At 41.3% G+C, this 24608-nt stretch overlaps 1 long non-coding RNA gene across 4 annotated transcripts in view; it reads left to right on the forward strand.

Moving 5' to 3' along the window:
* The window catches only part of PITX1-AS1 (PITX1 antisense RNA 1), a 207675-nt gene that overhangs the window by 73225 nt on the left and 109842 nt on the right, over window positions 1-24608 (forward strand). For all 4 annotated transcript variants that reach the window (XR_010587617.2, XR_010587616.2, XR_010587615.2 and 1 more), the window contains exon 2: window positions 6535-6598. This is a non-coding gene — a long non-coding RNA (PITX1 antisense RNA 1). The remainder of the gene's footprint in view (window positions 1-6534; window positions 6599-24608) is intronic.

Genomic DNA, 24608 nt, shown 5'->3' on the forward strand with positions numbered 1-24608 from the left:
CCAAGGTTTACCTTGTGCCCTTGGAACCAGCAGCTCCACCCCAAGAGAAGCCAGCCCTGTGTCCTAGTGCCGGAATGATGGGGTAATGTGAGCCAGCCGCCCCTTCTCCACAGGGTACTGAGAACGAGGCCAGACAGCAGCTGTCCTGGCCTCTCGGCCGGCCGTGTCAGGACTAACACACCTGAGTTGGGTCCACTGGGGTCAGGTTACTCACGGTAAACAGGGGCAGGTGGAGTGTGGTGGCCCAGAGGAGCAGGCCAAGGTGGCAGGAGATGGGTCATTTTAAATGGCTCACCAGCAGCCCAGGGGATCCCTGACATCTAGCAGGTATTGACATTGGGATTAACCCTGTGGGTGGATGGTTCCATGCTGGTTCCTCATGTGCCTCTGCGTCACAGTGCTCAGGCAAGAGGGCTGGAGAAAAAAATCAGGGGTGCACCCAACTTGGTCAGTATCTGTGCAGGGATCCTGTTATGGTTGGCAGTCCCTTGCTTTGAAACTCTGATTCCTTTCAGAAGCTCCTGAAGTTCACAGGAGCAGGTGGGGGTGGATAGGTCACTGGGAAAGGGCAGACCCTGTTCAAAGATAAGATACTTGCTAAATCTGGTCTCCTCTCTAAGTTCTTTGGTGTCCCCCCGCCCCCATATGTGTTGAGCCCCTTGTGGCATGTTAAGCTCAGTGCTGGGACCAGCCAGGGGAACAAGGGTTCTGCCTTCATGAGTATGAGACTGTTTACAGTGCAGCCTCTCCTCCCACTTTCCTCTCTTCTCCCTTCCTCCTATGCATCTATCCATCCAAAAAATGCTATTATGATAACACACATAAAGCATTTAAAATTATGATCAGCTCCATAATTGCTAGTGTTTATTTCATAATTAATATTATTAGGTCAGATGTTGTGGCTCACACCTGTAATACCAGTACTTTGGGAGGCTGAGGTGGGAGGATCACCTGAGGTCAGGAATTCGAGACCAGCCTGGCCAACATGGCAAAACCCCATCTCTATTAAAACTAGAAAAATTAGCTGGGTGTGGTGGTGCATGCCTGTAATCTCAGCTACTCTAGAGGCTGGGCATGAGAATCGCTTGTACCCAGGAGGCAGAGGTTGCAGTGAGCTGAGATCATGCCACTGTACTCTAGCCTGGGTGACAGAGCAGACTTTGTCTCAAAAAATAAATAAGTAAAAAATGTTTATTGCTGTTATTTAACATCTCTTGCATGCCAGGCAAAGAAAGGTGAATACTGATGCAAATTGGTGAGTGTGTTATGTGAGAGCTAGAAATCCTAGAGCTGGTCTAGCCTCACCCCTCATGCTGCAGATAGGAATACTGAGGCCTAGAAAGAGATGAAGAGGTTGATGGGAGTCTCATAGGGAGGGCATGGCTAGGCCAAGCCTGGAACTCAGGGCTCCCTCTGCCATGGCATGCAGCTGTCATGCTGGGATGGGGTGCTCCGAGGAGGCTTCCTGGAGGAGGTGGGTTTTGAGATGAGCTTTGGGATAAGAGTAGGAATTAGATCAGCAGGAGAGGAGGAGCAAGAAAGGGCAGAGCACAGCAGCCCAGAATGGTGTGGAGGAGGGAACCACAAGGGGAGAAAGGTCAGGAGAGACTGGGTGGGAGGCACCAGAGCCATCTCTGTAGCATCTTTTGATGGGTCCTGCAAAGGCCTCACTGCTCCCACATCCTGCACTCTGCCACTGCCATCAGGTACTTCCTCCCGGCTTGTGCAGATCAGATGGTGGCCCTGGGGCCCGAGGCTCCATCTGCTTGTCGCCTCAGCGCTCATGCTCAGTGGGGACTCATGGGTCCAGGCTGGAAGTCACAGGCCAGGCATCCATGCTGAATGCATCTCTCCTGGGAGAGCAAACCCATTCAGTCATAATTTGCCATTAACCCCTTATATTAGTTTATTGGCCTGCTGCAACAAGTTGCCACATACCAGGTGGCTTAAAACAACAGAAATTTATTCTCTCAGAGTTCTGGAGGCCAGAAGTTCAAAACCTTGGTGTTGGCAGGGTTGACTCCTTCGGGAGGATGTGAGGGGGGATCTGTCCTGCTTCGCTCGTGGCTTCTGGAGGCTGCTGGCAGTCCTTGGCACACTGTGGCTTGTGGCTACGTAACTCTGGTTTCTGCCTCTCTCTTCATATGGTCTCCTCTGTGACATCTCGTCTTTTTATAAAGACACTTGTCATCAGGTTTAGGAATGAGTCAACCTGGTTTTCACCCTGAGATCTTTAACTTAATTATATCTGCAAAGACTTATTTTTCCAAATAAGTTCATGCTCATGGGTCCTGGGTGGACGTATCCTGGTGGGTGGGGGAGGGGGGCATACCATTTTCACTACACCCCTGGAGCAGTGTGACAGTGTGCCCTTGGGAGATGAGGCACAAGGGAACTTTTGTTGAGATAAGAGGATAAGTCTGGGTGAGACATTGCACTGGGGGTCTTGGGCAAATTCCCAGAAGCGTTTGGGCCTTGGCTGTAGAGGCTTTTCTGAGACTGAAGACTCAGGGCCCAGTTCTGAAGTGATGATCAGGGCTTGTTGATAGGCTCCACCATGTTGGGGATGGACCTCTGTGCCCATGGTCCACTTGGGGGCTCATCCAGGGCAGTGCTATCCAGCAGAACCTTCCGTGGTGATAGAAATGTTCTTTAGATCTGAGCTGTGCAACACAGTGGCTCCTACTCCTGTGTGTCTATTGAGCTTTTGAAATACCCACTCTGGCTAGTGCAACTGAGGGACTAGATTTTTTACTTTAATTTTAATTTTAACTTAGATAGGACTACGGGACTAGTGGCTTCTGTATTGAGCATCACAGCTCCAAAGTGTCTTGATTTCACCCCTTCTCCTTGTCTGTTTTTCATTTCACTATCAAAAATGTAATTTAACACAAGAACTGAAATTGTTCTTTTGTTTTTTTATGTACATAATGCTTACAGTTTTAACTTTTGGCTTAGAGACAGAGGCCAGATGGAGCTGACCGGTTTTAGACCCAGTACAAGAAAGCATGGCCTCCTCCTGGAGTGAAATGGAAAAGAGCAGTGTTTTCCTGTGGACAGTGCTGTGGCTCATGGTTGCCTGGTAGTTAAGCAGCAGAAGCAGCTGGAGAGGCTGCAGTAAAATCTACAGTCACTGGCAGCAAGGAGGTTGCTGGCAAGGTTTCTTAGAGTCAGAAAGAAGGGATGAGAACCCATGTCCACATCCCTGGGCCTTGTTTGGAAGTCTATGAGTTTGGGGTTCTTTGCTGTTTATCATGGTTTCTGGGAAGCCACAGGTGAAATTTGGGTCTCATAAAGCAATTTTTCCCCAAATTACTCCTTGTATTCCTGCTTCCACAGATGGATATTGTATACTATCTTGCTTTAGAGTGAGGATATTTATTTTTGCACACTGTTTAGACATGATCTTAAACAACACTTCATTTATTTACACGTTGGCATGTTTTTGACCCTTCTGGATGAAAAATAAAGTGTTTGCCTGAGAGCAGAAAATCTCCAATGAGGCGGCTCTTCATAGGGTGATGGGATCTTCATGGACTTAAACTATATGGGCTTTAAGCTGAAGCTCATCTCCTTTTCCTTGCTTCTTCCTGGCAAACCAGCCACAGTAGCATCAAGACTCAAAGCACCTGCCTCTGTGCTCATGCTGCATGGGCACCCATGTGTCCAGGCTAGAAGTCACAGGCTAGGAAGAGGAGGAGGTTCTGGGCCTCAGACTCTGCTAATGCAGGCAGATCAGGCCTATTTTAGATAGGGATTTGTAGAGGTGTCTGCTGCTCAGGGTCATGCTAGCACTGCACTGTGTACATGTAAGACACAAATTAGGGATTTAGAGGCGCGGAGGCTGCTGAGTGTTGCTAGGCAACCTTTCAGCTGGGCCTGGAGGTAACACAATCTCTGGGAGCAGCCTGGTAGGAAAGCCTCCTAAGAACAAAACTGAACTTTAAAAACAGTGTCTTCTGCAACTGCACCTGCCTCACTTGCCTCTAGAAAGGGTGGGGGCAGGTCAGCAGAGCCATGCTGTTATATAAGCTGCTTGGGGGAATTGTGCATCCATGGATTCTTTATTTGTTATGTCTTCTTTTCCTTATGTATTTATTTATATCCCACCTTGTACAAGAGAGGATCTGTGGTCGCTTTCAGAAACACAGATGCTGCAGCAGGACAAACATTAAATAAGAAGAACCTGGGGCAAATGGAAAGGAAGCGTAAGAAAATAGGAGTGTTGTTGGTCACTCAGCAAGGATATTGAGGATTTACCATGTGCTTGGCTCTGTAGGTACAGCAGTGAACAGAAAAACAGTCATGGTTCCTGCCCTCCTGGAGCTTACGGTCTAACAAGAAAGGTGCAGGGGTAGGGTGGGGGAGGCAGGAAGAAAGGCCATCATGGATCCAGTGCTTTTGTTGGGGGTAGGCTGCAAATTAGACTGTGAGTCTCCTGGTGGCCAAAGCAAGAGGTGACTACAATTATGAGGGGTTGGTTGTGTTATCAGTGTTGTGTTGGTAACAGTACAGCAACAGTAGCTTCACCCTACTGTACTGGGTATGCAGATCATGACACACGTGCCGCCAGGCCCTGTGCAGAGATGCTCCCTTCTCTCCTGCTTCGCTGTCAGCCTCCCTTTGGCACCAGCCTCCTGATTGGGTTCATGTCATCCATGAACTGGTGGCCATCCCTCAAGTGAAGGGCTTGGGTGCTCTTGGGCCCAGCCAGTCCCAGAACTCTTCCCTGCAACCTCCCACTCATATCCTAGGCCAGACTGTTCTCTCTTTCTAGAATGCCATTTATCTCTGTTGTCTCTGTCTTCTGTCCTTGCCCATTTAGGGCCCTTTACAGTTTTTAATGTGCCCTTTACTGATAGCATTTTATTTGCTTCTTCCAGTAATATGGTTTGATTCTGTGTCCCCACCCAAATCTCATCTTGAATTGTAATGCCCATGTGTTAAGGGAGGAACCTGTAATCCCCACATGTCCCAGGGTGGAGGGGAAGTGATTGGATTATGGGGGCAGTTTCCCCCATACCATTCTCATGATAGTGAGTGAATTCTCATGAGATCGGATGATTTTATAAATGGTAGTTTTCCCTGCACTCTCACATGCTTTCTCTCCCCTGCTGCCATGTAAGACATGCCTGCTTCCCCTTCCACCATGATTGTAAGTTTCTGGAGGCCTCCCCAGCCATGCAGAACTGTGAGTTAATTAAACTTCTTCTTCTTCTTCTTCTTTTTTTAATAAATTACTCAGTCTTGGGGAGTGTCTTTATAGCAATGTGAGAACGGACTAATACATCCAGCAACCCTGATGAGCTAGCTGTGATCTTAGTCATTTACAGCAAGAGGAAGCAGAGGCACAGCCTGGCCTGGGTTTGCCTGAGGTTCCACAGCTTCCTGACCGCACTTGACTCCTATATTTGGCTTCATCAGATTTGGCATATATGACTTTGCTTATATAGTGGGCATGTAGCTTGCTTATAGACTCGGGAAGAGCCTAATCCTTCTGCTTCTGGCATCTCTCTGGGAGGCAGGCCAGAATTTTATTACCCCTTCCATGATCAGGCCAGGGTCATCCCTTCATCCCATGGATATGAGTATCTGAGGTCTCATTCTCCCAAGGCAGTCCTTTGGTTTGTCTGTCTGTCTGCTCATTTGTTCATTCAGCAAATACGTCTTGAGCATGCCAGGCACTGTGTACTAATCACCCACCATCCTTGCCCTCAAGGAGCTCACAGTTGAGTTGAAGAAGGATCCACACAGGTGAGATGACAGTGCAGAGTAAAGAAAGTGTGAGTGTGAGTTAGGGTATTAGTCAACAGCAGCACTGGGTGCTTAGGGTGACAGGAGGTCTGGGATCAAGACATATGGAATGGTTGTAAGATCTGGACAAATTTAGCCTATTGGTGTTTTTATTTCTGCTGCTGTTGCTTAACACTCTAACTCACACTTACACCTTCTTTATGCTGCACTCTAATCTCACATGTGCTGATCCTTCTTCTAATTGGGCAAAGTTCACTTTAAAGTGCAGGGGCATCGAATGCCATATACCCTTGTATGAGTTACCCATAGAAGCAAGAAAGGCCTTACCTCCTGTATTCTTGAAAGCATTCTTCTATTAATGCAACCTTAATTTGCAGCAGCCTGGTGGTATAAGAGACAGCCTTTATAGGTATGCCTGCATTGTAAGCCTCTTATACAAGAGGAGACTTCTTGGGGCACTTGGAGACATAGGGCCCACTTTTCCCTGAGGATTGTTGAAGAAATCTTGTTTAAGAACATGAGGGCAAGTGCCTTGTGTGTGTCCCATTAATGAATGCTGCCCCACTCTCAGGTTACATAGCAGTGGTCTTGGATGGATTTCAATGTTTTGATCCCTCTTTAAAGAAAGCAACAGCAGCTATCCCAATTAGGAATTTGGAAATACCCTTGTGCAGCCATTGGGGTGGGCGTTGACTGGGCCATTGTGTTATCATTCCACGCATCTCCCAGAGATAGAGACCTGCATAAGTAAAACCATATTTCTGTTCTTTACGATCCAAGGTACCAATCCCAGGACTATGGGGCAGACTCAGGAGGCAGCACATGGGGAACATTCTCAGACTTGGTAAGTAGCTGGCCCGCTGATAGAGGAGATTAAGGTGCTTTTGATCTCTTCTCCCCTAATGACAATGTCTCTAGTTTTAAAAATGACTTGGGGAAATCTTTCTTTGAACAGTCAAGAGGCTGCTTCAAAAAGAGCTCGCCCTGTTTCTAGACAATGTGTCTGGAAAATTATGCTGCTGAATTGTAAATGGAGTTAGATGAATTTTCCCTTCTGTCCCCTTAAAATCATGACTTCGTCCTTTAGATTCATTAGCTGATGACCCACAGTGCACCAAGGCTCCCCACTTTCTCCTGGAGTCGGGCCACCTGTCAAGGCTCCAGCCCCTCAGAGGTTTGCTCTGGACAGTCACATCTGTCTGCATTTGCCTGAGGAGTCGTCTGTATGCTTTAGGGCATTGCTTTGCTGCCATACTCTGCAACCTCCATCCAAACTTTGCCCTCCGCCTGTTATGTTGAGCAGGTAGCCTGGGGAGAGGGACCTCCTGAAGGCAGCAGAATGATGTAAAGGCATTCTGGTGAGATTAAGTCTGGAAGCAGCAATTCCTTGTGCAAGATGTGTGAGGAAAAAAAAAAAAAATATGTGAGTGTTGCTTTGGCCCTGAATGCATGGAGAGCTATATGAATTAGTTAGAACTCAGATGTCAAATCATCAATGAAAGAAAATCTGGCTTAAGTAAACATTTAACCCCTTACTCATGTCTTCATGACATGGAGATTAAAAGTGTGAACTTTAATGTAGACTGCATGGGTTCAAGTCCCAGTGTCTCCAATTACTAGCTGTGTGGTCTTGGGCAAGTCGTTTAATTTTTCTGAGCATAAATTTCCTCACCTAGAAAGCAGCATCTAGCTCAATGAATTTTGAGAAATGAAATAATGCATAAATAAAACACCTGCTTTATCTGCTGTGTGCCCTACCAAATTTTGTTGTTGCTTTGTAATTATAATTATTTGAATGTTATTCTAATCCTTGACTGATTGTTCACAAGCTTTTTACCTTACTTAACTGTGACTAAGCTCCTCGTGCAAGGAGCTATGGGACAAAGAGGGAAGGATGAGATTTCATTTCAATTTCATTAGAAAAGAATAAATGCACAAAAAGTAAAAGTGTGTTTTGAAGCATATAAATTTATACCAAAAGAGAGAGATGATTATTAATATTCATATTTAGTGAGAGCTTCCACATAGAATATCAAAATGCAAGAGAATATTGCTTCCACCCTAACAGTAAAACAAACCAGACAGTTTATAAAATCACATATTTTAAAGTCTGCCCTGAGGACACAAGGTAACCTAGTGAACTAAAATCAAAAGAATGGCAGCCCCTCCAAAGAAATTACCCTGGGCAGAGCAGCAGGAGGAGGAGGTAACCATCAGAGATAGTAATAAGAAAACAACTGAAATTGTAATCATGTTTTAAGAGCCAAGTATGGGCTAGCATAACGGTTTAGAATTATTGTAAGCTGCAGACACAAGGGGTGTCTCACTCTTGTCCTTTGGCTTCCACTGAGAGCTTACACAAAAAATTTGGGGGCAGAGTAAAAGGATAGACAACTCTTTGTGGTGCAGGTCCTCCCTGTCTGTAGCAAGAGAACTAATAAAATCCCTCCCATGCTCCTGACCTTTTGTGAGTAAGAGGCAGAGGTTATCTGCCACTGGAAGTTCTGGGAGGTGCATACCTGAGGTAGAGGTATACACAAGGCCTGCCCAACACTAAGGCTAGGGCAGGGAAACCAAGAGAAACCCTCATGGACCATGCATGGGCAAGAGTCAGTGGTTATCTGCTGCTGAGAAAGGGGCAGAAAACCAGGTCTTACTCAGGATCTTGCACTGAGTATAAGGCAGCTGTTCTCTACCACTGGGTGAAGGCCAGAAACCGACCCAAGCTCAAGGTTCTGCACTGAGTGTGAGATGATGTCATGTGAGGAAGAGGGAGGAGAGCTAAGAGTGATCCTCTCTAAGGCCCAGGTATGTAGGGCTGCCTAAATAAATCCTTCTGAATGGTGGGCCTTTTGTTAGGCATCAGACAGTAGTATAACAGTAGGAGAGGGGCAGGAATGTTGAGAGACCTCTTCTACAGTGCAGAGCCTGCTGAAGTCTAAGGTGGTACAGGAGAATTGAGAGAAACTCTATTACACTAGGCTTCATGCTAAGTGGGAGACAGCAATAGTCCACCAGTAAGAGAATCTGAAGATTGTAGTGCATTGAATGTAACTAAAACAATAGCAAAGTGCAAACCCAGCTCAAATACAGATTAGATAGTAAGCTTCCCGCATTAACAGACTGATAGAGGAAGACAATTCTCCATCTTTTGATGTATTTGCCTCATTGCTACTATTTTTTACATACAATGTGTTGCATTCAATATAAACTTACCAAACACATACACACCCCCAAGCAAACAAATGAACAATGATATGATCGCTTGTCAAGACACAACATAGTCAATAGAACCAGACCAAAGCTGGCCCAAATGTTGCAATTATCAGACAGGGACTGTAAAGTAGCTAAGATAAATATGCTGCAGGATCCAGTGTGGAAAAGGTAGGCACCATGGGGATTTTCAGCAGAGGTATGAAAACTAGATAAAAAAAGATCTAAATAGAAATGCTAAAAAATGAAAAAAATGATGTTAGACATGAAAAATTCTGTCAATGAAATTATTAGAAAATTGGACACAGGAGAAAAAAACTTAAAGATACATCAATAGAAATGATCCAATCTGAAACAAAAAGAAAAAAGAATGAAAAAAAATAGTATCTGAGTTCTATGGTATAATATCAAATGTCTTATATATAATTAGAGTCCTAGAAGAAGAAGGTGAGAGAGAACATGACAGAAAAAATATTCAAAGATAAAAGAATAAAACATTTTCCAAAACTAAAGGGTAAATATAAGCCTTACCAAGAAGCTTAGAGAATCCCAAGCGGAATCAGTCAAATTGCTGAAAACAAAGGATAAAGTATGTCAGTTTTGGCTTGCTACAGGAAAAAACAAAAGATCTTGTCAACCTATAATTCTATATCCAATAAAAATATCATTCAAAAATAAAAGTGAATTGAAGACATTTTCAAGCTGACAAAACCAGAAAGAAGCCATCTCTAGGAGATGCTAAAAAGAGTTCTGTAGGCTGAAAGAAAATGATTTCAGATGGAAACCTGGTCCTACAGGAAGAACTTGCATGAATGGAAAACATCAGAAAGAGTGAATAGGTCTATATATAAAAAGTAGTTTTAAAACTTTTTAAAGATAATTGGCCATTTAAAGTAAAAATAACAAAGGAACATGGAGATTAATAGTATTTTAGAATGAAAGTGATAACATAAAGGGATGGGGGAACTGTAAAGTGCTCATGAAGTAATAGAATATTTTTTTGAAAGCAAACTGTAATGAATTAAAGATAAAGATTGCAGTCAGTAGAAAAATCACTAAAAATAATTCAAAGAGGCATGACTAAAATGTCAGTAGAGGAGCTAAAATGAAATACTAAGAATATATTTCATCCTAAAAATAATAGGAACATAAAAACAAAGAGCGTAAAAGATAAAAACCAAACCAAAATTTGGTTTAAAATCAAAATAGATAATTGCATTAAATATAAAGAGATTGATCTTCCCAATTAAAAGGCAGAAATTGTCAGACTGGATAAAAATGCAAGACTCAACTATAGAAATACACTTTAAATATAAAGACACAAACAGGTTGAAAGTAAAGTATTTGAGGCCGGGTGCGGTGGCTCAAGCCTGTAATCCCAGCACTTTGGGAGGCCGAGACGGGCGGATCACGAGGTCGGGAGATCGAGACCATCCTGGCTAACACGGTGAAACCCCGTCTCTACTAAAAAGTACAAAAAACTAGCCGGGCGAGGTGGCGGTCGCCTGTAGTCCCAGCTACTCGGGAGGCTGAGGCAGGAGAATGGCGTGAACCCGGGAGGCGGAGCTTGCAGTGAGCTGAGATCCGGCCACTGCACTCCAGCCTGGGCGACAGAGTGAGACTCCGTCTCAAAAAAAAAAAAAAAAAAAAAAAAAAAAGAAAGTAAAGTATTTGAAAAAGATAACCTGCAAATACTGTGCATAAGAAAACAGGTGAAACTAATATCAGGTGAAGTAGACTTCAAGTTGACAAAAAGATATCAGAAACATATTATCATGGTATTAAGGGCTTAATTAATCAAGACCACATAAAAATCCCCAAAGTTTTTGTACCTAATATCAAAGTTCCAACATACATGAAGCAAAAATGGATAAAATTAAAGGACACTATACATATACAATAATAGCTGAAGAATTTAATATACCCTCTCTCAGTAATTAATACACTGAAAAATTAGTTGAGTGTATGGAAGATTTGAACAACACTGCTGATAACCTGATCTAATTGACATTTTTAGATTACTCCACCCAACAGAAGCAAAACACACATATTTCTCTAATGCATGTGAAGCATTTCTCAAAAGAGATCATGAACTGGATCATAAAACAAGTCTCAATAAACTTCTTAGATTGAATTTCTAAGTATATTCTCTGAACACAATCAAATGTAAAGTGGAAATCAATAACAACAAGATACCTAGAAAAATTATTTGAATGTTTGGAAATTAAACAACACATGATTAAATAAACCATGAGTCACAGAAGAAATGAGGGAATTTAGAAAATATTTTAAATTTAATGATAAAGAAAATATTTTGATAATGAAAATCAAAATTTGATAATAATGAAAATAAAAATCTTTGGCATACACAAAATTTAAAGGGAAATGTACAGCTTTAAATGCTCGTATTAGAAAATAAGAAAGGTATAAAATCAATGAACTTTGCTTCCACCTTAAAAAGCTAAAAGAGATGAGTTAACCATAATCAGAATAGAAAGCAATAAAACAGGAGACAAAAAATCGAGAAAATCAGCAAAAACTGAAATTGGTTTGCTAAAAAGATTAATAAAATTGATAAACACCTAGGAAAACTACTGAAGATAAAAAGTCAGAAGATACAAATTACCAATATCAAGAATAAAAGAAGAGACATCACTAAACAGCCTACAGACCTTAAAAGGATAGTGTAGTCATATTATAAATAACTTTATGCCAATTAATTCAACGATTTGGATGAAAGGGACAAATTCCTTGAAAAACATAACAAAATGGACCCAAGAAGAAATAGGAAATATAAACCCTATATTCATTAAATAAATTGGGTTTGTAATTTAAAAAACTTTCCACAAACAGAAATCTAGGCCCAGCTAGTTTCTCTGGCAAATTGTTTCAAATATTTAAGGAAGAAATAATATCAATTCGACACCAACTCTTTCAGAAAATAGAGTGTTAGTGAATACTTTCCAACACATTCTATGAGGCTGGAATTACCTTGATACCAAAATCATACAAGGAAATTAGAGAAAAGAAAGTTATAAACCAAAGTTTTCTCATTATCATAACCAAATCTTTGATGATAAAAATCCTTAACAAAATATTAACAAATTCCCATAATATAAAGAAAAAGATAAAGTAGGGTTTATCTCAGGAATGTAAGGTTGTATAACATTTAAAAAAGCAATATAATTTACCACATTAACTTATTAAAGGAGAAAAATTAAAAGGTCATTTTGATGTAGAAAAAGAAACTGATAAATCCCAACATCCATTCTGGATAAGAACTCTCAGCAAACTAAGAATGAAGAAACTTTTTTCAATCTGCCAAATAACATCTACAAAAAAATCTATGGCTGACATACTTATTGGTGATTGAATGCCTTCCTCCACAGATTGGAGACAAGGCAAGGAGGTCTCTCTTACAACTTATCTTCAGCATTTAACTTGGAGTCTTAGACAAAGCAATAATATAAGAAAAAGAAATAAAGGATATATAGATTGGGAAGGAAGATATAGAATTGTCTTACAAGTGACATGATTTCGTACAGAGAAATTCCTAAGGAATTCTTAACTTTAAAAAAATTATTTTAATTTTTGTGGGTATATAGTAGGTGTATATATTTATGGGGTACATGAGATGTTTTGGTACAGGCATACAATGCATAATCCTATAAAATGGGGTATCCATCCCATTGAGCATTTATCCTTTGTGTTACAAACAATCCAATTATACTCTTTTAGTTATTTTTAAATGTACAATTAAATTATTATTGATTATAGTCACCCTCTTGTGTTATCCAATACTAAGTCTTGTTCATTCTAACAATTTTTGGTACCCATTAACCATCTTCACTTCCCCCTACCCTCCCACTACTCTTCTCAGCCTCTGTTAACCATCTCTGTACTCTCTATCTCCATGAATTCAATTGTTTTTATTTTGAGATCCCACAAATAAGTGAAAACATTCAATGTGTGTCTTTCTGTGCCTGGCTTATTTCAGTTAGTGTAATGATTTCCAGTTCCATTCATGTCATGTTGTTGCAAATGACAGAATCTCATTCCTTTTTTTTATGATTGAATACTACTGTACCACATTTTCTTTAGCTACTCATCTGTTGATGGACACTTATGTTGCTTCCAAATGTTGGCTATAGTGAACAGTGCTGCAACAAACATGGGAATGCAAATATCTATTTGATATACTGATTACTTTCTTTTGGGTATATACACCCAGCAGTGGGATTGCTGGATCATATGGTAGTTCCATTTTTAGTTTCCTTGAGGAACCTCCAAACTGTTCTCCATAGTGGTTGTACTAATTTACATTCCCACCAACAGTGTATAAGAGTTCCCTTTTCTCTACATCCTTGCCAGCATTTGTTACTGCCTGTCTTTTGGATATAAGCCATTTTAACTGGGGTTAGATGCTATCTCATTGTAGTGTCAATTTGCATTTCTCTGATAATCAATGATGTTGAACACTTTTTCATATGACTGTTTGCCATGTATATGTCTTCTTTTGAGAAATGTCTATTCAGATCTTTTGCGCATTTTAAAAGCAGATTATTAGAATTTTTCCTATAGAGTTGTTTGAACTGCCTATATATTCTGGCTATTAATCTCTTGTTAGAGAGTAGTTTGCAAGTATTTTCTCCCATCTGTGAGTTGTCTTCTCACTTTGTTGATTGTTTCCTTTGCTGTGCAGAAGTTTTCTTAACTATAAAGTTTGTCCATTTTTATTTTGGTTGCCTGTGCTTGTGGTGTATTATTCAAGAAATTTTTGCCCTGACCAATGTCCTGAGGAGTTTCCCCAGTGTTTTCTTGTAGTAGTTCCATAGTTTGAGGTTTTAAATTTAAGTCTTTAATCTATTTTGATTTTATTTTTGTATATGGCAAAAGATAGGGGTCTTGTTTCATTCTTCTGCATATGGATATCAATTTTCCCAGCACCGTTTATTGAAAAGACTGTCGTCTTTGTTTAAGTTCTTGACACCTTTGTCAAAAATGAGTTCTCTGTAGGTGTGTGGATTTGCTTCTGGGTTCTCTGTTCTGTTCCATTGGTTTATTTATCTGTTTTTATGCCAGTACCATGCTGTTTTAGTTATGGTAGCTCTGTGGTATAATTTGAAGTCAGGTAACATGACTCCTCTAGTTTTATTCTTTTTGCTCAGGATAGTTTTGTGATTCCATATACATTTTAGAATTGTTTTTTTCTATTTCTGTAAAGAATGCCATTGGTATTTTGATAGAGATTGCATTGAATCTGTAGATTGCTTTGGGTTTCCTAAGGGATTAAAAAATAAGTAGAACTAATAATTTATTTTTGCAGTGTTGCAGGATATAATTAAATTATAATTCCATATGTTAGCAATGAAAAATTAACAACGAAAATGTTAAAGTAGTAATTGTAGCATAAAAATTCAGCTACTTAAAGATACATTTAATGAAAGATATAAAAGACTGGAAACTATATAACATTGATGAGAGAAATTAAAGACCTAAATAAATTAAGAGATATATCATGTTTATGAATTAGAAGACTCAACATTAAGATGTCAATTCTCCCAAACTGAGCAATCCTAAATAAAATCCCAGCAAGCTTTTATCTTGGACAAAGTAATTTTAAAATTTATATGAAAAGGCAAAGGACCTAGAATAGCCAAAACAATATTGAAAAAGTAGAACAAATTTGGACTATTTACCCTACTTGACTACAAGACTGACAACATAACTACACAAATCAACACAATGTGGTATGGATGAAAGGATGGGTTAATAGATAAATGGAACAAAATAGAGTCCATGCATAGACTCAAGATATATGGGAAAGTGATTTTTGACAAGGGTGCCAAGGAAATTCAGTAGTGAAGGAAAATCTTTTCAACAAATGGTACAGAAACAACTAGATATTAATTTGAAAAAAATCTTTGTTCTTGCCTCTAATAATATAGAAAAATCAGTTCAATATGGGTCATTGATCTAAATGTAAACACTAAAGTGATAAAATTACTAGAAAAAAAAACAGAGTATTTTTGTAACCTTGAGGTAGCAAAGACTTCTTAAAGAAATCATGGAAAGTACAGGCCATAAAAGCAAAACTTGATAAATTGGGTTTCAACAAAATTAAATCTTTCTGCTTATCAAAGACACTGTTAAAACAAATGAATAGGCAAGCCACAGATTTCTCAACACACGTCTGACAAAAGACTTCCATTTAGAATACATGGAGAATTCCTGCAAATCAATGATAAAAAGACAAACGATGTAATTAAAAATGGCAAAACAACTTGAATAGAAATATCATTAAAGAAGATATACAAATGGCCAATACACACATGAAAAAGTTTTAAATACCAACCACTAGATATCGGGGAAATGCAAATTAAAATTATAGTTAGTTACCACTAGGTATCAACTAGAAGTTGGTTAAAGTGAAAAAAACTGATGACACTAGAAGTGGGAGAGGATGTGGAGGAACTGGAACTCTTATGCATTGTTGGTGGGAGTGTCAAATGGTATAACCAATTTGAAAAACTAATACTTCCTTTAAAAGTTAAAAATACACTTACCTATAGCCAGCATTTCTATTCCTAGGTATTTATATGAGAGAAATGAAAATATATTTCCACAAAGGTCCTTGTATAAGAATGTTCACAGCAGTTTCATTCATAAAAATCAAAAACTGGCAAACAGCCCAGTTGTCCATGAGTGAGGAATGGATAAACACACTGTGGTTTAGTCAGCAATGGGATACCATGCAGTATAATAGAATGAACGACTAATACCATCATGGATGAATCTCAGACATATGATGAGTGACGTAAGCTGCCTATGAAAATGTGCATACTATGGGATCCATTTATAAGAAAATCCAAAATAGGAAAAACTAACCTACGATGATAGAACTAAAACCAGTGGTTGATTCTGGGGGTGGGAGATTGTCTGGGAAGTGTGAGAAATGTCCTGTGTCTTTACGTGTATTCATCAAAACTGTTTGAACAGAACACTTAAGACCTGAGCACTTTATATAAATTATACTTTTATTAAAAAAAGTGAGATAAAAGTGATTTCTTTCACTGGACTTCAAATCACAATTAACAAATTTGAAGTTGCTACACTTAATATAACCCGACGATATAACTATCATAGTATGATGGACCATGCTAGGATAAAAGTATTAGAAGTCTAATTTGAAATATTGAATGAAGGCTACATGTAAATAAATCTATTCTCCAGCAGCACCTGTTCTCAAAACCAAATCTGCCCATTTAGCCTAAGCTTTCAGGGCAGGTAAGGATTGGGCCCCTGCCTGCCTTGTGGCACATGGGTAGGGTGTCCCTCTGGGCTATGGGGCAGCAGTCACAGCCGTAGCCACGGATACAAGCCTCAATGGTATCTGTTAATTATCTGCTTCTAAATCTGGAGTTTATGAAATGCTCTTCACTAGACTTCAGAAGATAGGAGTCATCCCGGTTATCTATTCAAGAGCCCAGCTTATCCCTCTCTCTGTCTGTGACATCAAAGACTTAGTTTCATTGCAAAATCGTCTGGCACGATGGCGTCAGGTCGGCTCCCCTTTGGAAGGGTTTGGAACACAGTGATGAATCAGAGCTCCTCCGAGAAGCACCTGACCCACCCGCTGTCCTCCACATAGGCTCGGCCCAGGGAGACCTGGCCAGAGGCCTCGCTGATGTGGACGCGGGGTTCATTTGGCTTGGCTCTGCTTGGTTTTGGAGCAAAGCTCTCCTGCTTACCTATAGGGAAAAGACCTCTCAATCTAGGCCTGGGAGAGTAGGGTTTATTTGCTTGCCTTTTTTTTTTTTTTTGGTCACTGGTAATAATTTTTGGGGGTGGTGTGGGGGATGAAACTATACACCTTTCTTAAACTGCTGGAGCATGACCAGGAAGAGTCAGTTTTGATTCTGGTCTTTCTTTTTTTTTTTCATCCTTTTATTTGAATGCCACGAGGACATTTCCCTATCAGGTTGTTAGGTGAGAATCTATTTCTGTTTTTTTCTGCTTTCCTTGTTTTCCTTGCTAGAATACATTTTGTTCTCCTAAAGTAATACAAATATTAATGTGTATACAGGTTTTTTGAACTAAGGATATTAGTTGAATTTATTTGCTGACAAAAATGGAACGAATGGTCACTTCCCAATTGTTTCTCTACTCCCTGGTAATTTTAGAAGTTAAAATGCTGTGTTGTTACTTCCCAGGCTAACAATTCTCATCTCACTAAATCATGCCACAGATGTGAAGTTTCAGTTTAATTTGAATCCTGGTACTATGCTTACGGAGGTAAATGAAGACCCTGGCTTTGTAAATCTTGTTTTTCCACTTTTATTTTTAAGTGTAGCTAGATACAAAGTTTATGTCCATTTAGCTGACCTTTTCAATAGTAAGAGCTGTTTTATAAGGCAGCAGAAGTGAAAGTTATCAGTACGGCTGGGTAATGTAAAGTATTTATGAATGAACGTGCAAAAAACAATCTGGGGGCGTAAAATGTGGGGCTGGGCTCGAGCAGACCCGCTTGTGACTTGAGCCCTTCTTTGCAGTAAAGCATAATTCATGCTGCTGTTAGCCCTTAAAACAGGAAATAATATACCCATTTAACTTAATCACAATTTATATTACATGTGCATATTTCTAAACAAATGTTGTAGATGGAGGGTTTGGTAGCAATAATATTTATGAATTACACTTTTAGTTAGCAAAGGAAATGTGTGACCTCTTACATTTGGTTTGACATTTGAATTTGGTGTTCAGTGTATTTGACAGGAGTGATGGATTCTCATTAGCTCAATGTATAAACAGGAAATGCTTCCTCGGTGAATAGTTATTAATGTAGGACATCCCTGAATTTGAATTTTCAGTTGCTTATTCTGGTCCAGACTGTGACATTTATTTAATTTCTTTCTTAAAAAAAAAAAAAGAAATGCATGGCATTAATTTTGTTTATATCAAACCTGAACAACATATGAATATCAAGCTCTGAAAAACAGAAAATTGTTCACGAGTAGGGTGGCAGGCGAGGCTGTTGAAGGCTCAGATGAAGGGAGCAGCCCTGGCTGCAGACAGCCCCCAAGTGGACTCACAGTTGCTTGCCTTAATTTCTAACTAAGATAACCTATAGGAATTAGAACATGACGTGGGGGCAGATTTGAGTAAGCTCATACTTAACCTTTACCCGCAGCAGGATTAAAGCAGTTCGTGCAAAACGGGATCAGAGCAAATTTGCAATGTAGATTGTGACAGCAATTTTATTTTGAGTTTTCTGCACTAACTTGGTACTCTGTGACAATACCAAAAAAACAGGATCCGGGGTGTGGGAAAGCGAGAAGCGTCTGACTTCTAATCAGAATGAGGAGAAACCAGGCCAGTTGGCTGCCGTCCACCATGGGCCCCGGCCTGTCCCCAGCCCCTTCTGAGTAAAGCTTAGAATCTAATTAGAAGTCAGTTAGAAACCCGGAAAGTGAAGCTGGCAGGCCCTTAATCTGAATTTCAGGTCTTCAGAGAAGGAAAGTAGCGTTTTTATTGTTGGAGGTCAAAGTTTAAATTTAGTTTATATCAGATTACCAAAATATGCTTTCGGTAAGGTTAGATTCTCATGCTTGGAGAGAGTGGGTCTGTAATGAAAGCAAACAGGGCGAGAAATAATCCCATTACAGATGAACTCTTCACTTGAACCTCAAACATTTGGGAACCATAATAACACCATCTCGGCAGGAAGATAAAGGCTGGACAGGCAGGAGCTGGGAAGGAACCTCCCGACCACCCGGTTGAACATGATCCCTTCCCACCCCGGCACGCCTGGGCCTGGCTTGATCTTAGAGCACTTAGGTAAATGACGTCTTTATTAATTAGATTTTCTTTCTGCCTCCTCTGCTACAGTTTAAGCCCCGAAAGGTAGGGATTTTTGTCTCTTTTCTTCACTGCTACCTCCTCACCGTGGAGATCACAGCCTGGCTCATAGAAAGCACTTGCTAAATATCTGCTGAATGAATGAAGAGATCTTGGTACCTCTGAGCAGAAAGCAAACATTTTTAAAACCAAAGATTTTGAAACGAAGGGAGAGAGCCAGTCCCTTGGTGTTCTGGGAGAAGCAGTGAGTGCTTCAGAAGGAAGAATGAGCCGTCACTCTCGTGGGTTCTGGGAGGGAAGCCACACGTCTCAGACTGGGGATTGCCAGCTCGGAGTCCGTGAGCAGATTTTCCTTGCGTGGGGCTTAATGCTGAGTGGACACTCAACACTCTGGTGTTGAGCTAGAATTTATAAGGGGGTGGGTTGGATGAGCCCTTTATTGTATGCCTGGGAGCTCCTGTCTGTCCTTCTTGCACCCTGTTAGGACAGTGAAGTGGCGTAGGCTGAGCAGGATTATGTGAATACCTCCAGTTGTGAACTGGAGATGGGGACGGAGCTGGGGGCATGATTCTCCTGGGGATTCGCAAGGAGGCCTGCCCACCTCCTGTTTAGGAATGAACAGTCTGAAGGCTGAGAGATGGGACTGGCAGGAAGGGATGAGTCTCACTTCAGGGCCAGCCTTGCTGTTCCTTTGCAATCTCAGATCAAAACCCCACCAAGATATTCCTGGGCTTGAAACACATAAACTGCCACGCTTTTCACTAAGGAAGTGCTTGTGGGAAAACCGCCCTCTTTCCGTGTTCCTCCTTTAGAAATCACATGTGAAATAGACTGCTTGCTTGTGCCTCCAGTGAAAATAATTTGCAAACTCTCCCCTCTCCTCCTTCCTCATGGAAAATATAACACATAGCCTGCCCTCTTCCGTAGTTCAAATACTCTCTTAAGAATATTGCTGTGGGTCACTATTTTCTTTTGGTCCCTAAAAACAAAACATTGTTTATCAGTCTTGTAACCCCCAGATTCCACTTCTTACTTCCCAGACCCTGGTGGTAGTATCCCTCTGCCGGAGACCAAAGAGAAAAGTCAGAGGTTTCAGCTGCAAAGACCAACTCTCTCAACAGACATTAATTCAGTGTGTGTTCCCTGAGCACCCACTCTGGCCAGGCATTGGACGTAGAAGAGCGAGCAGACACATGTGGTTGCTGCTCTCCGGGAACTTTAATACCTGGGATGATAGCAACTGACTGTGTGTTTTGGTGGGGGTGAATTGACCTGGAGTTGGGGGTGGCTGTGGGAACTGACCGTGGCTGGGCCCCAGCGTGAATACTGTTCCTGTGACCCTAGAAGTGAGTCTTTCAGGCTTGCGCTTCCCTGGTGGGGCTCCCAGACATGCAGAGAGCCTGCCTTTGGCTCAGCATTTCGGGGCAGAGGGAGGTCTGATTGTGAATCATTCCCTAGAGAACCAGTCCCTTAAAGGGAAACCAAAAGAAGTCCCTTGCAGAGGCGGTTTTCAGACTGATGTGAAACTCTTTTTACCAGTGCCACCTTCTGAAGAGTAGGAAGTTTGCCAGGCAGAGCTTGGGAAGCATTATTGAGCATCTGCTGTGTGCCAGGCCCTTCCTTAGGCCCTTGGCTTCTCCTTACCTCATTCAGATCCAGAGATCTTTTGTTTATGCCGTCATTATCTCTTGCACGGCCCTAATCCCCCATTTATCCATGTCCTCCCATTCTCAAGGCCTTAGAAGCCTCTACCATGAAGCCCTCATATCTGAGGCTCATATCTTGTCTGCCTCTGTACCCTATGGATTTTAAAAATTGTTCTCTCAAAGCATCATGTATTTGGTCTCCCCTACTTGTTTGTGAACTCCTGGGTGTAGAAGCTGTGCCACTTCTCTGGCTGCTCCTTAGTGGCTATTGACGAGTGTACGCCATAGTATTTATTAATAGTAAGCATGCCTTGAGGTTCTGCAACCACTTCCCCTTTACCAGTAAACTTTGTGTTTTGGTGTGATTGAAAACTTTCCTACTTAAAATATTATGAAACTAATATATGTTTGCTATAAAAAGCCAAACCCAGCATAAAGATGGATAAAGAAAAAATCGATAGTTTGTGAGTCCCCTTTTCAATCCCATCCCCCTGAAGTTACAGTGTCAACAGTAAATGGTGATTACCTCTATGCCTTTCTTCATGCAAAAACTTAAATAAAAATATAGGTGCATATTTAGAGATTTTACCTTTTTACTACTTTAAAAAAATAAAAATTTGCTCCTGCTAAACATTACATTCTTACATTGCTTTTAAATGAATGCCACATCGTGGTATTACATTAGCTAGTAAACTTGCTGAAAAACCTCTCCCCTATCAGGAAGGGGCGTGGGCAAATTCAAACCTTCAAATACCTACGAAAAACTTTTGAAAAATATGAAGGGATATAAAAGAATAATATGAAAAAGAGATAAACTTGCTAATAAAGCAGAAGATGTTAAAGGAGAATGTGTTATATGAGAAATTAAAAATGAAAAAATCTATCATTTTTCTATGTTAGTAAATGTTAATATTCTTTTTTTCCTAATAGCTGTTTATTTATATTCAATAGTACAGACATAATTTTTTCAACATTTTAACTGGTAGACAATCATTTTTAGTTTTTGGCCGTAACAAATAAAGCTGCAATAAGCATTCTTATAGGTATGGTCTATAGGACATATTCCTAAAAGTGAGACTGCAGGTATTTTAAATTTTACCAGATGCTGGCTGGGTGCGTGCAGTGGCTCATGCCTGTAATCCTAGCACTTTGGGAGACCCAGGCAGGTGGATCACTTGGGGTCAGGAGTTCGAAACCAGCCTGGCCAACATGGTGAAACCCAGTCTCTACTAAATATACACACACACACACACACACACACACAAAGTCAGGTGTGGTGGGAGGCACCTGTAATCCTAGCTACTCGGGAGGCTGAGGCAAGAGAATTGCTTGAACCTGGGAGGCGGAGGTTGCAGTGAGCTGAGATTGCGCCACTATACTCTAGTCTGGGTGACGCAGTGGGACTCCATCTAAAAGAAAAAAAAGTCAGATACCTTTCCTAAAGGTTGTAGCAATTCATCACATTTAGTGGTGAATGAGACCTCCTATTTCCCCATACCCTTACTAGCACTGGGCATTACCAATCTGTTTTAATTTTGTCCATCTGGTGGTTCACATTTGTTTTGATTTATATTTCCTACCTACCAGTGGAGTTTCACATCTTGTCATTGTTGGCAACTTACATTTTATCTTCTTTAAATTGCCGTTTCATGTTTTTTGTCTATTTTTCTGCTATTCTTTCCTTTTTCTTATTAATTTGTAGGAGTCCTTTATTATGACAGTATATAAACCCTTTGCCATATATATTGCAAATATTTTCTCCCATCTATTGTTTTAATTTTATCTTTGACAAATCTGGCTTCCTAAAAATATAAAACTAATTATATTGTCTAAATATTAAAACATTCTCTTTCTTCATGACTTTTAAAAAATGACTTATGAAGCTTTTCCTACTCTGGCTGTACATATACATTCTTTTAAATTTGTTCAAATATTTTTAATAGTTTTTCTTTTCATTTAGATCATGAATCCACCAGGAAGTTATTTATGTACATGGAATGTGGAAAGGCCTGGCTTTATTTAATAGATGGTGTTAGACTGACCATTCATAGGGGAGAAAAAATACCCAAAACAAAACATCCTTTTCCCACTGAGTACGCCTGTGTCCCATATGGAGTTACTCTACCCTTCTGATCTATTGGGTTCCTAGGCCTTGCTTTCAAAACTTTGGGGTGGAGGCAGCACCCACTGTCCCAACAGTGTCCCAGGAAACAACACGGGCACTGGCTGCCTGCTGAGGTAAATCTCTTTTTGCTTGATACTTTACTGTCAGAGGGAAAAGAGGAGGGTTTGGAATACACATTTTGAAAGTCAGATCTGTTCAAAGTTCTCAAAGCAGAAAATACCCCTTCTTTTAGCTTGAAAAATAAAAACAACCCAAATTTTGAATTATGACAACCCCAACTGGTGCACGACACCACTGGCTTCTTCTGTGCTAGTGACCACAGAGCCCAATGTAAGAGGTCCTGGTCACTGGCACCCTTGTCCTCAGGAGGCTCGGGGGCGGTGTCGCCTAGCTTTCTTTTTGGTGTCTACTCTCGGGCTGAGATTTTCTTTAGGCCAAGTTTCAGCCTGGAGCAAATTTTTTATGGCTGTGAGCTAATCCCCGAGCAAGCCCTGGTTTATACAGAAACGCTGACACAGTACTAGCTCTGGTGATTCAACTGGGGCGGCTGGGCTATTTATGACTCCCTGATGCCAAGGGGGGATAATTCTCATTTAATAGATTCAGTTTCTGTTGGGACAGGGATCCCACCTTTTCCCCCCACCCAGTGGGGCAGTGGAACTTCTTCCCCAAGAGCCAAGTGAGAGGGAGGCCGCCTGTGGGGAGGGCCTACCTTGGAAGCAGCCGAGCTGCAGTAAGTTACAACCAAGGTGGGCTTTTCAGCCTGGGATTGCTGGAGCCTTAGGAACAAATAAATATTTTCATCTCCTATTTTGTCTCTGGGCAGTGGGCCCAAAAAGTGCCTTGATTCTTCTCAGTGAAACCTGGGAGAAAGCTGAGGATGACTTAATTCCCTCTTCCCTCTTCCCCTTTCTGCACTTATTTCTTTGTATTGAGGGCCTGGAGCAGGGGTCCGGAGCAGCCACTGTTTCTGGGCGTGGCCAGGCAGGATTGGACTCCCAGGCCTCTGGGAGGCGGGCAGTGAGCATGACAGATGTCCCCCTCCCGAAGAGCTCCTCTTGCCTATGCTCATGCGGTCAACTTCTAGACAGGGGGCTAAAGGGGCCACAGATGGCTTTGGGGGCTGGCAGCAGGTAGGCAGCTTTTGGCTTGGGCTTCATTTCCGCTGTCAGACTTCCCTTATGCAGCCTTCCCTTGGAAGAGCTAAGCACCTTATTTCTGTTACTCTCCACTTTTTCCTCTACCTGAGGGGAGGTGGAGGAGTCAGACTTTTAAAAAAAAAACAATTGTCGGCTGGACACAGTGGTTCACGCTTGTAATCCCAGCACTTTGGGAGGCCGAGGCGGGAGGATCACTTGAGGTCAGGAGTTCGAGACCAGCCTGGCCAACATGGTGAAACCCTGTCTCTGCTAGAAATACAAAAATTAGCCAGACGTGGTGGCGTACGCCTGTTATCCTAGCTACTTGGGAGGCTGAAGCAGGAGAATTGCTTGAACCCAGGAGGCGGAAGTTGCAGTGAGCCCAGATTGTGCCACTGCACTCCAGCCTGGGTGACAGAGTAAGACTCCATCTCAAAAAACAAACAGTTGTGGCAAAATATTCATAACATAAAATTTACCATTTTTAAGTGTATAGTTCAGTGGGATTAATTGCATTCACATTAAATATTCACATTGTTTTGCAACCATCACCAGCATCCATTTCTAGAACACTTTCATCTTACTAAACTGAAACCCTGTACCCACTAAATAACTCCCTATTCCTTAGGGGGCAGATTTTTGTCACTAAAGGATGAGGGGCTTTGGAGCCTGAACTCTGATGGGTCTGGGCATGTGGTGGGGAATTAGGAGTGGATGCTATGTATATCGTGTGGCTGAGGCCCTTTCTTTCATTCGTTCCTGATGCACTCCAGCAAGGAAAGTTCTCTCTTCTACCAAGGGCCCTATAAAGATGGCTCTCAGGGACCCTGAGAAGCAGCCATCCCTATGCAGGAGCACACCCTCTGCACCATG

This window comes from Macaca fascicularis, chromosome 6, assembly GCF_037993035.2.
Source record: "Macaca fascicularis isolate 582-1 chromosome 6, T2T-MFA8v1.1".
Lineage (NCBI taxonomy): Eukaryota > Metazoa > Chordata > Mammalia > Primates > Cercopithecidae > Macaca > Macaca fascicularis.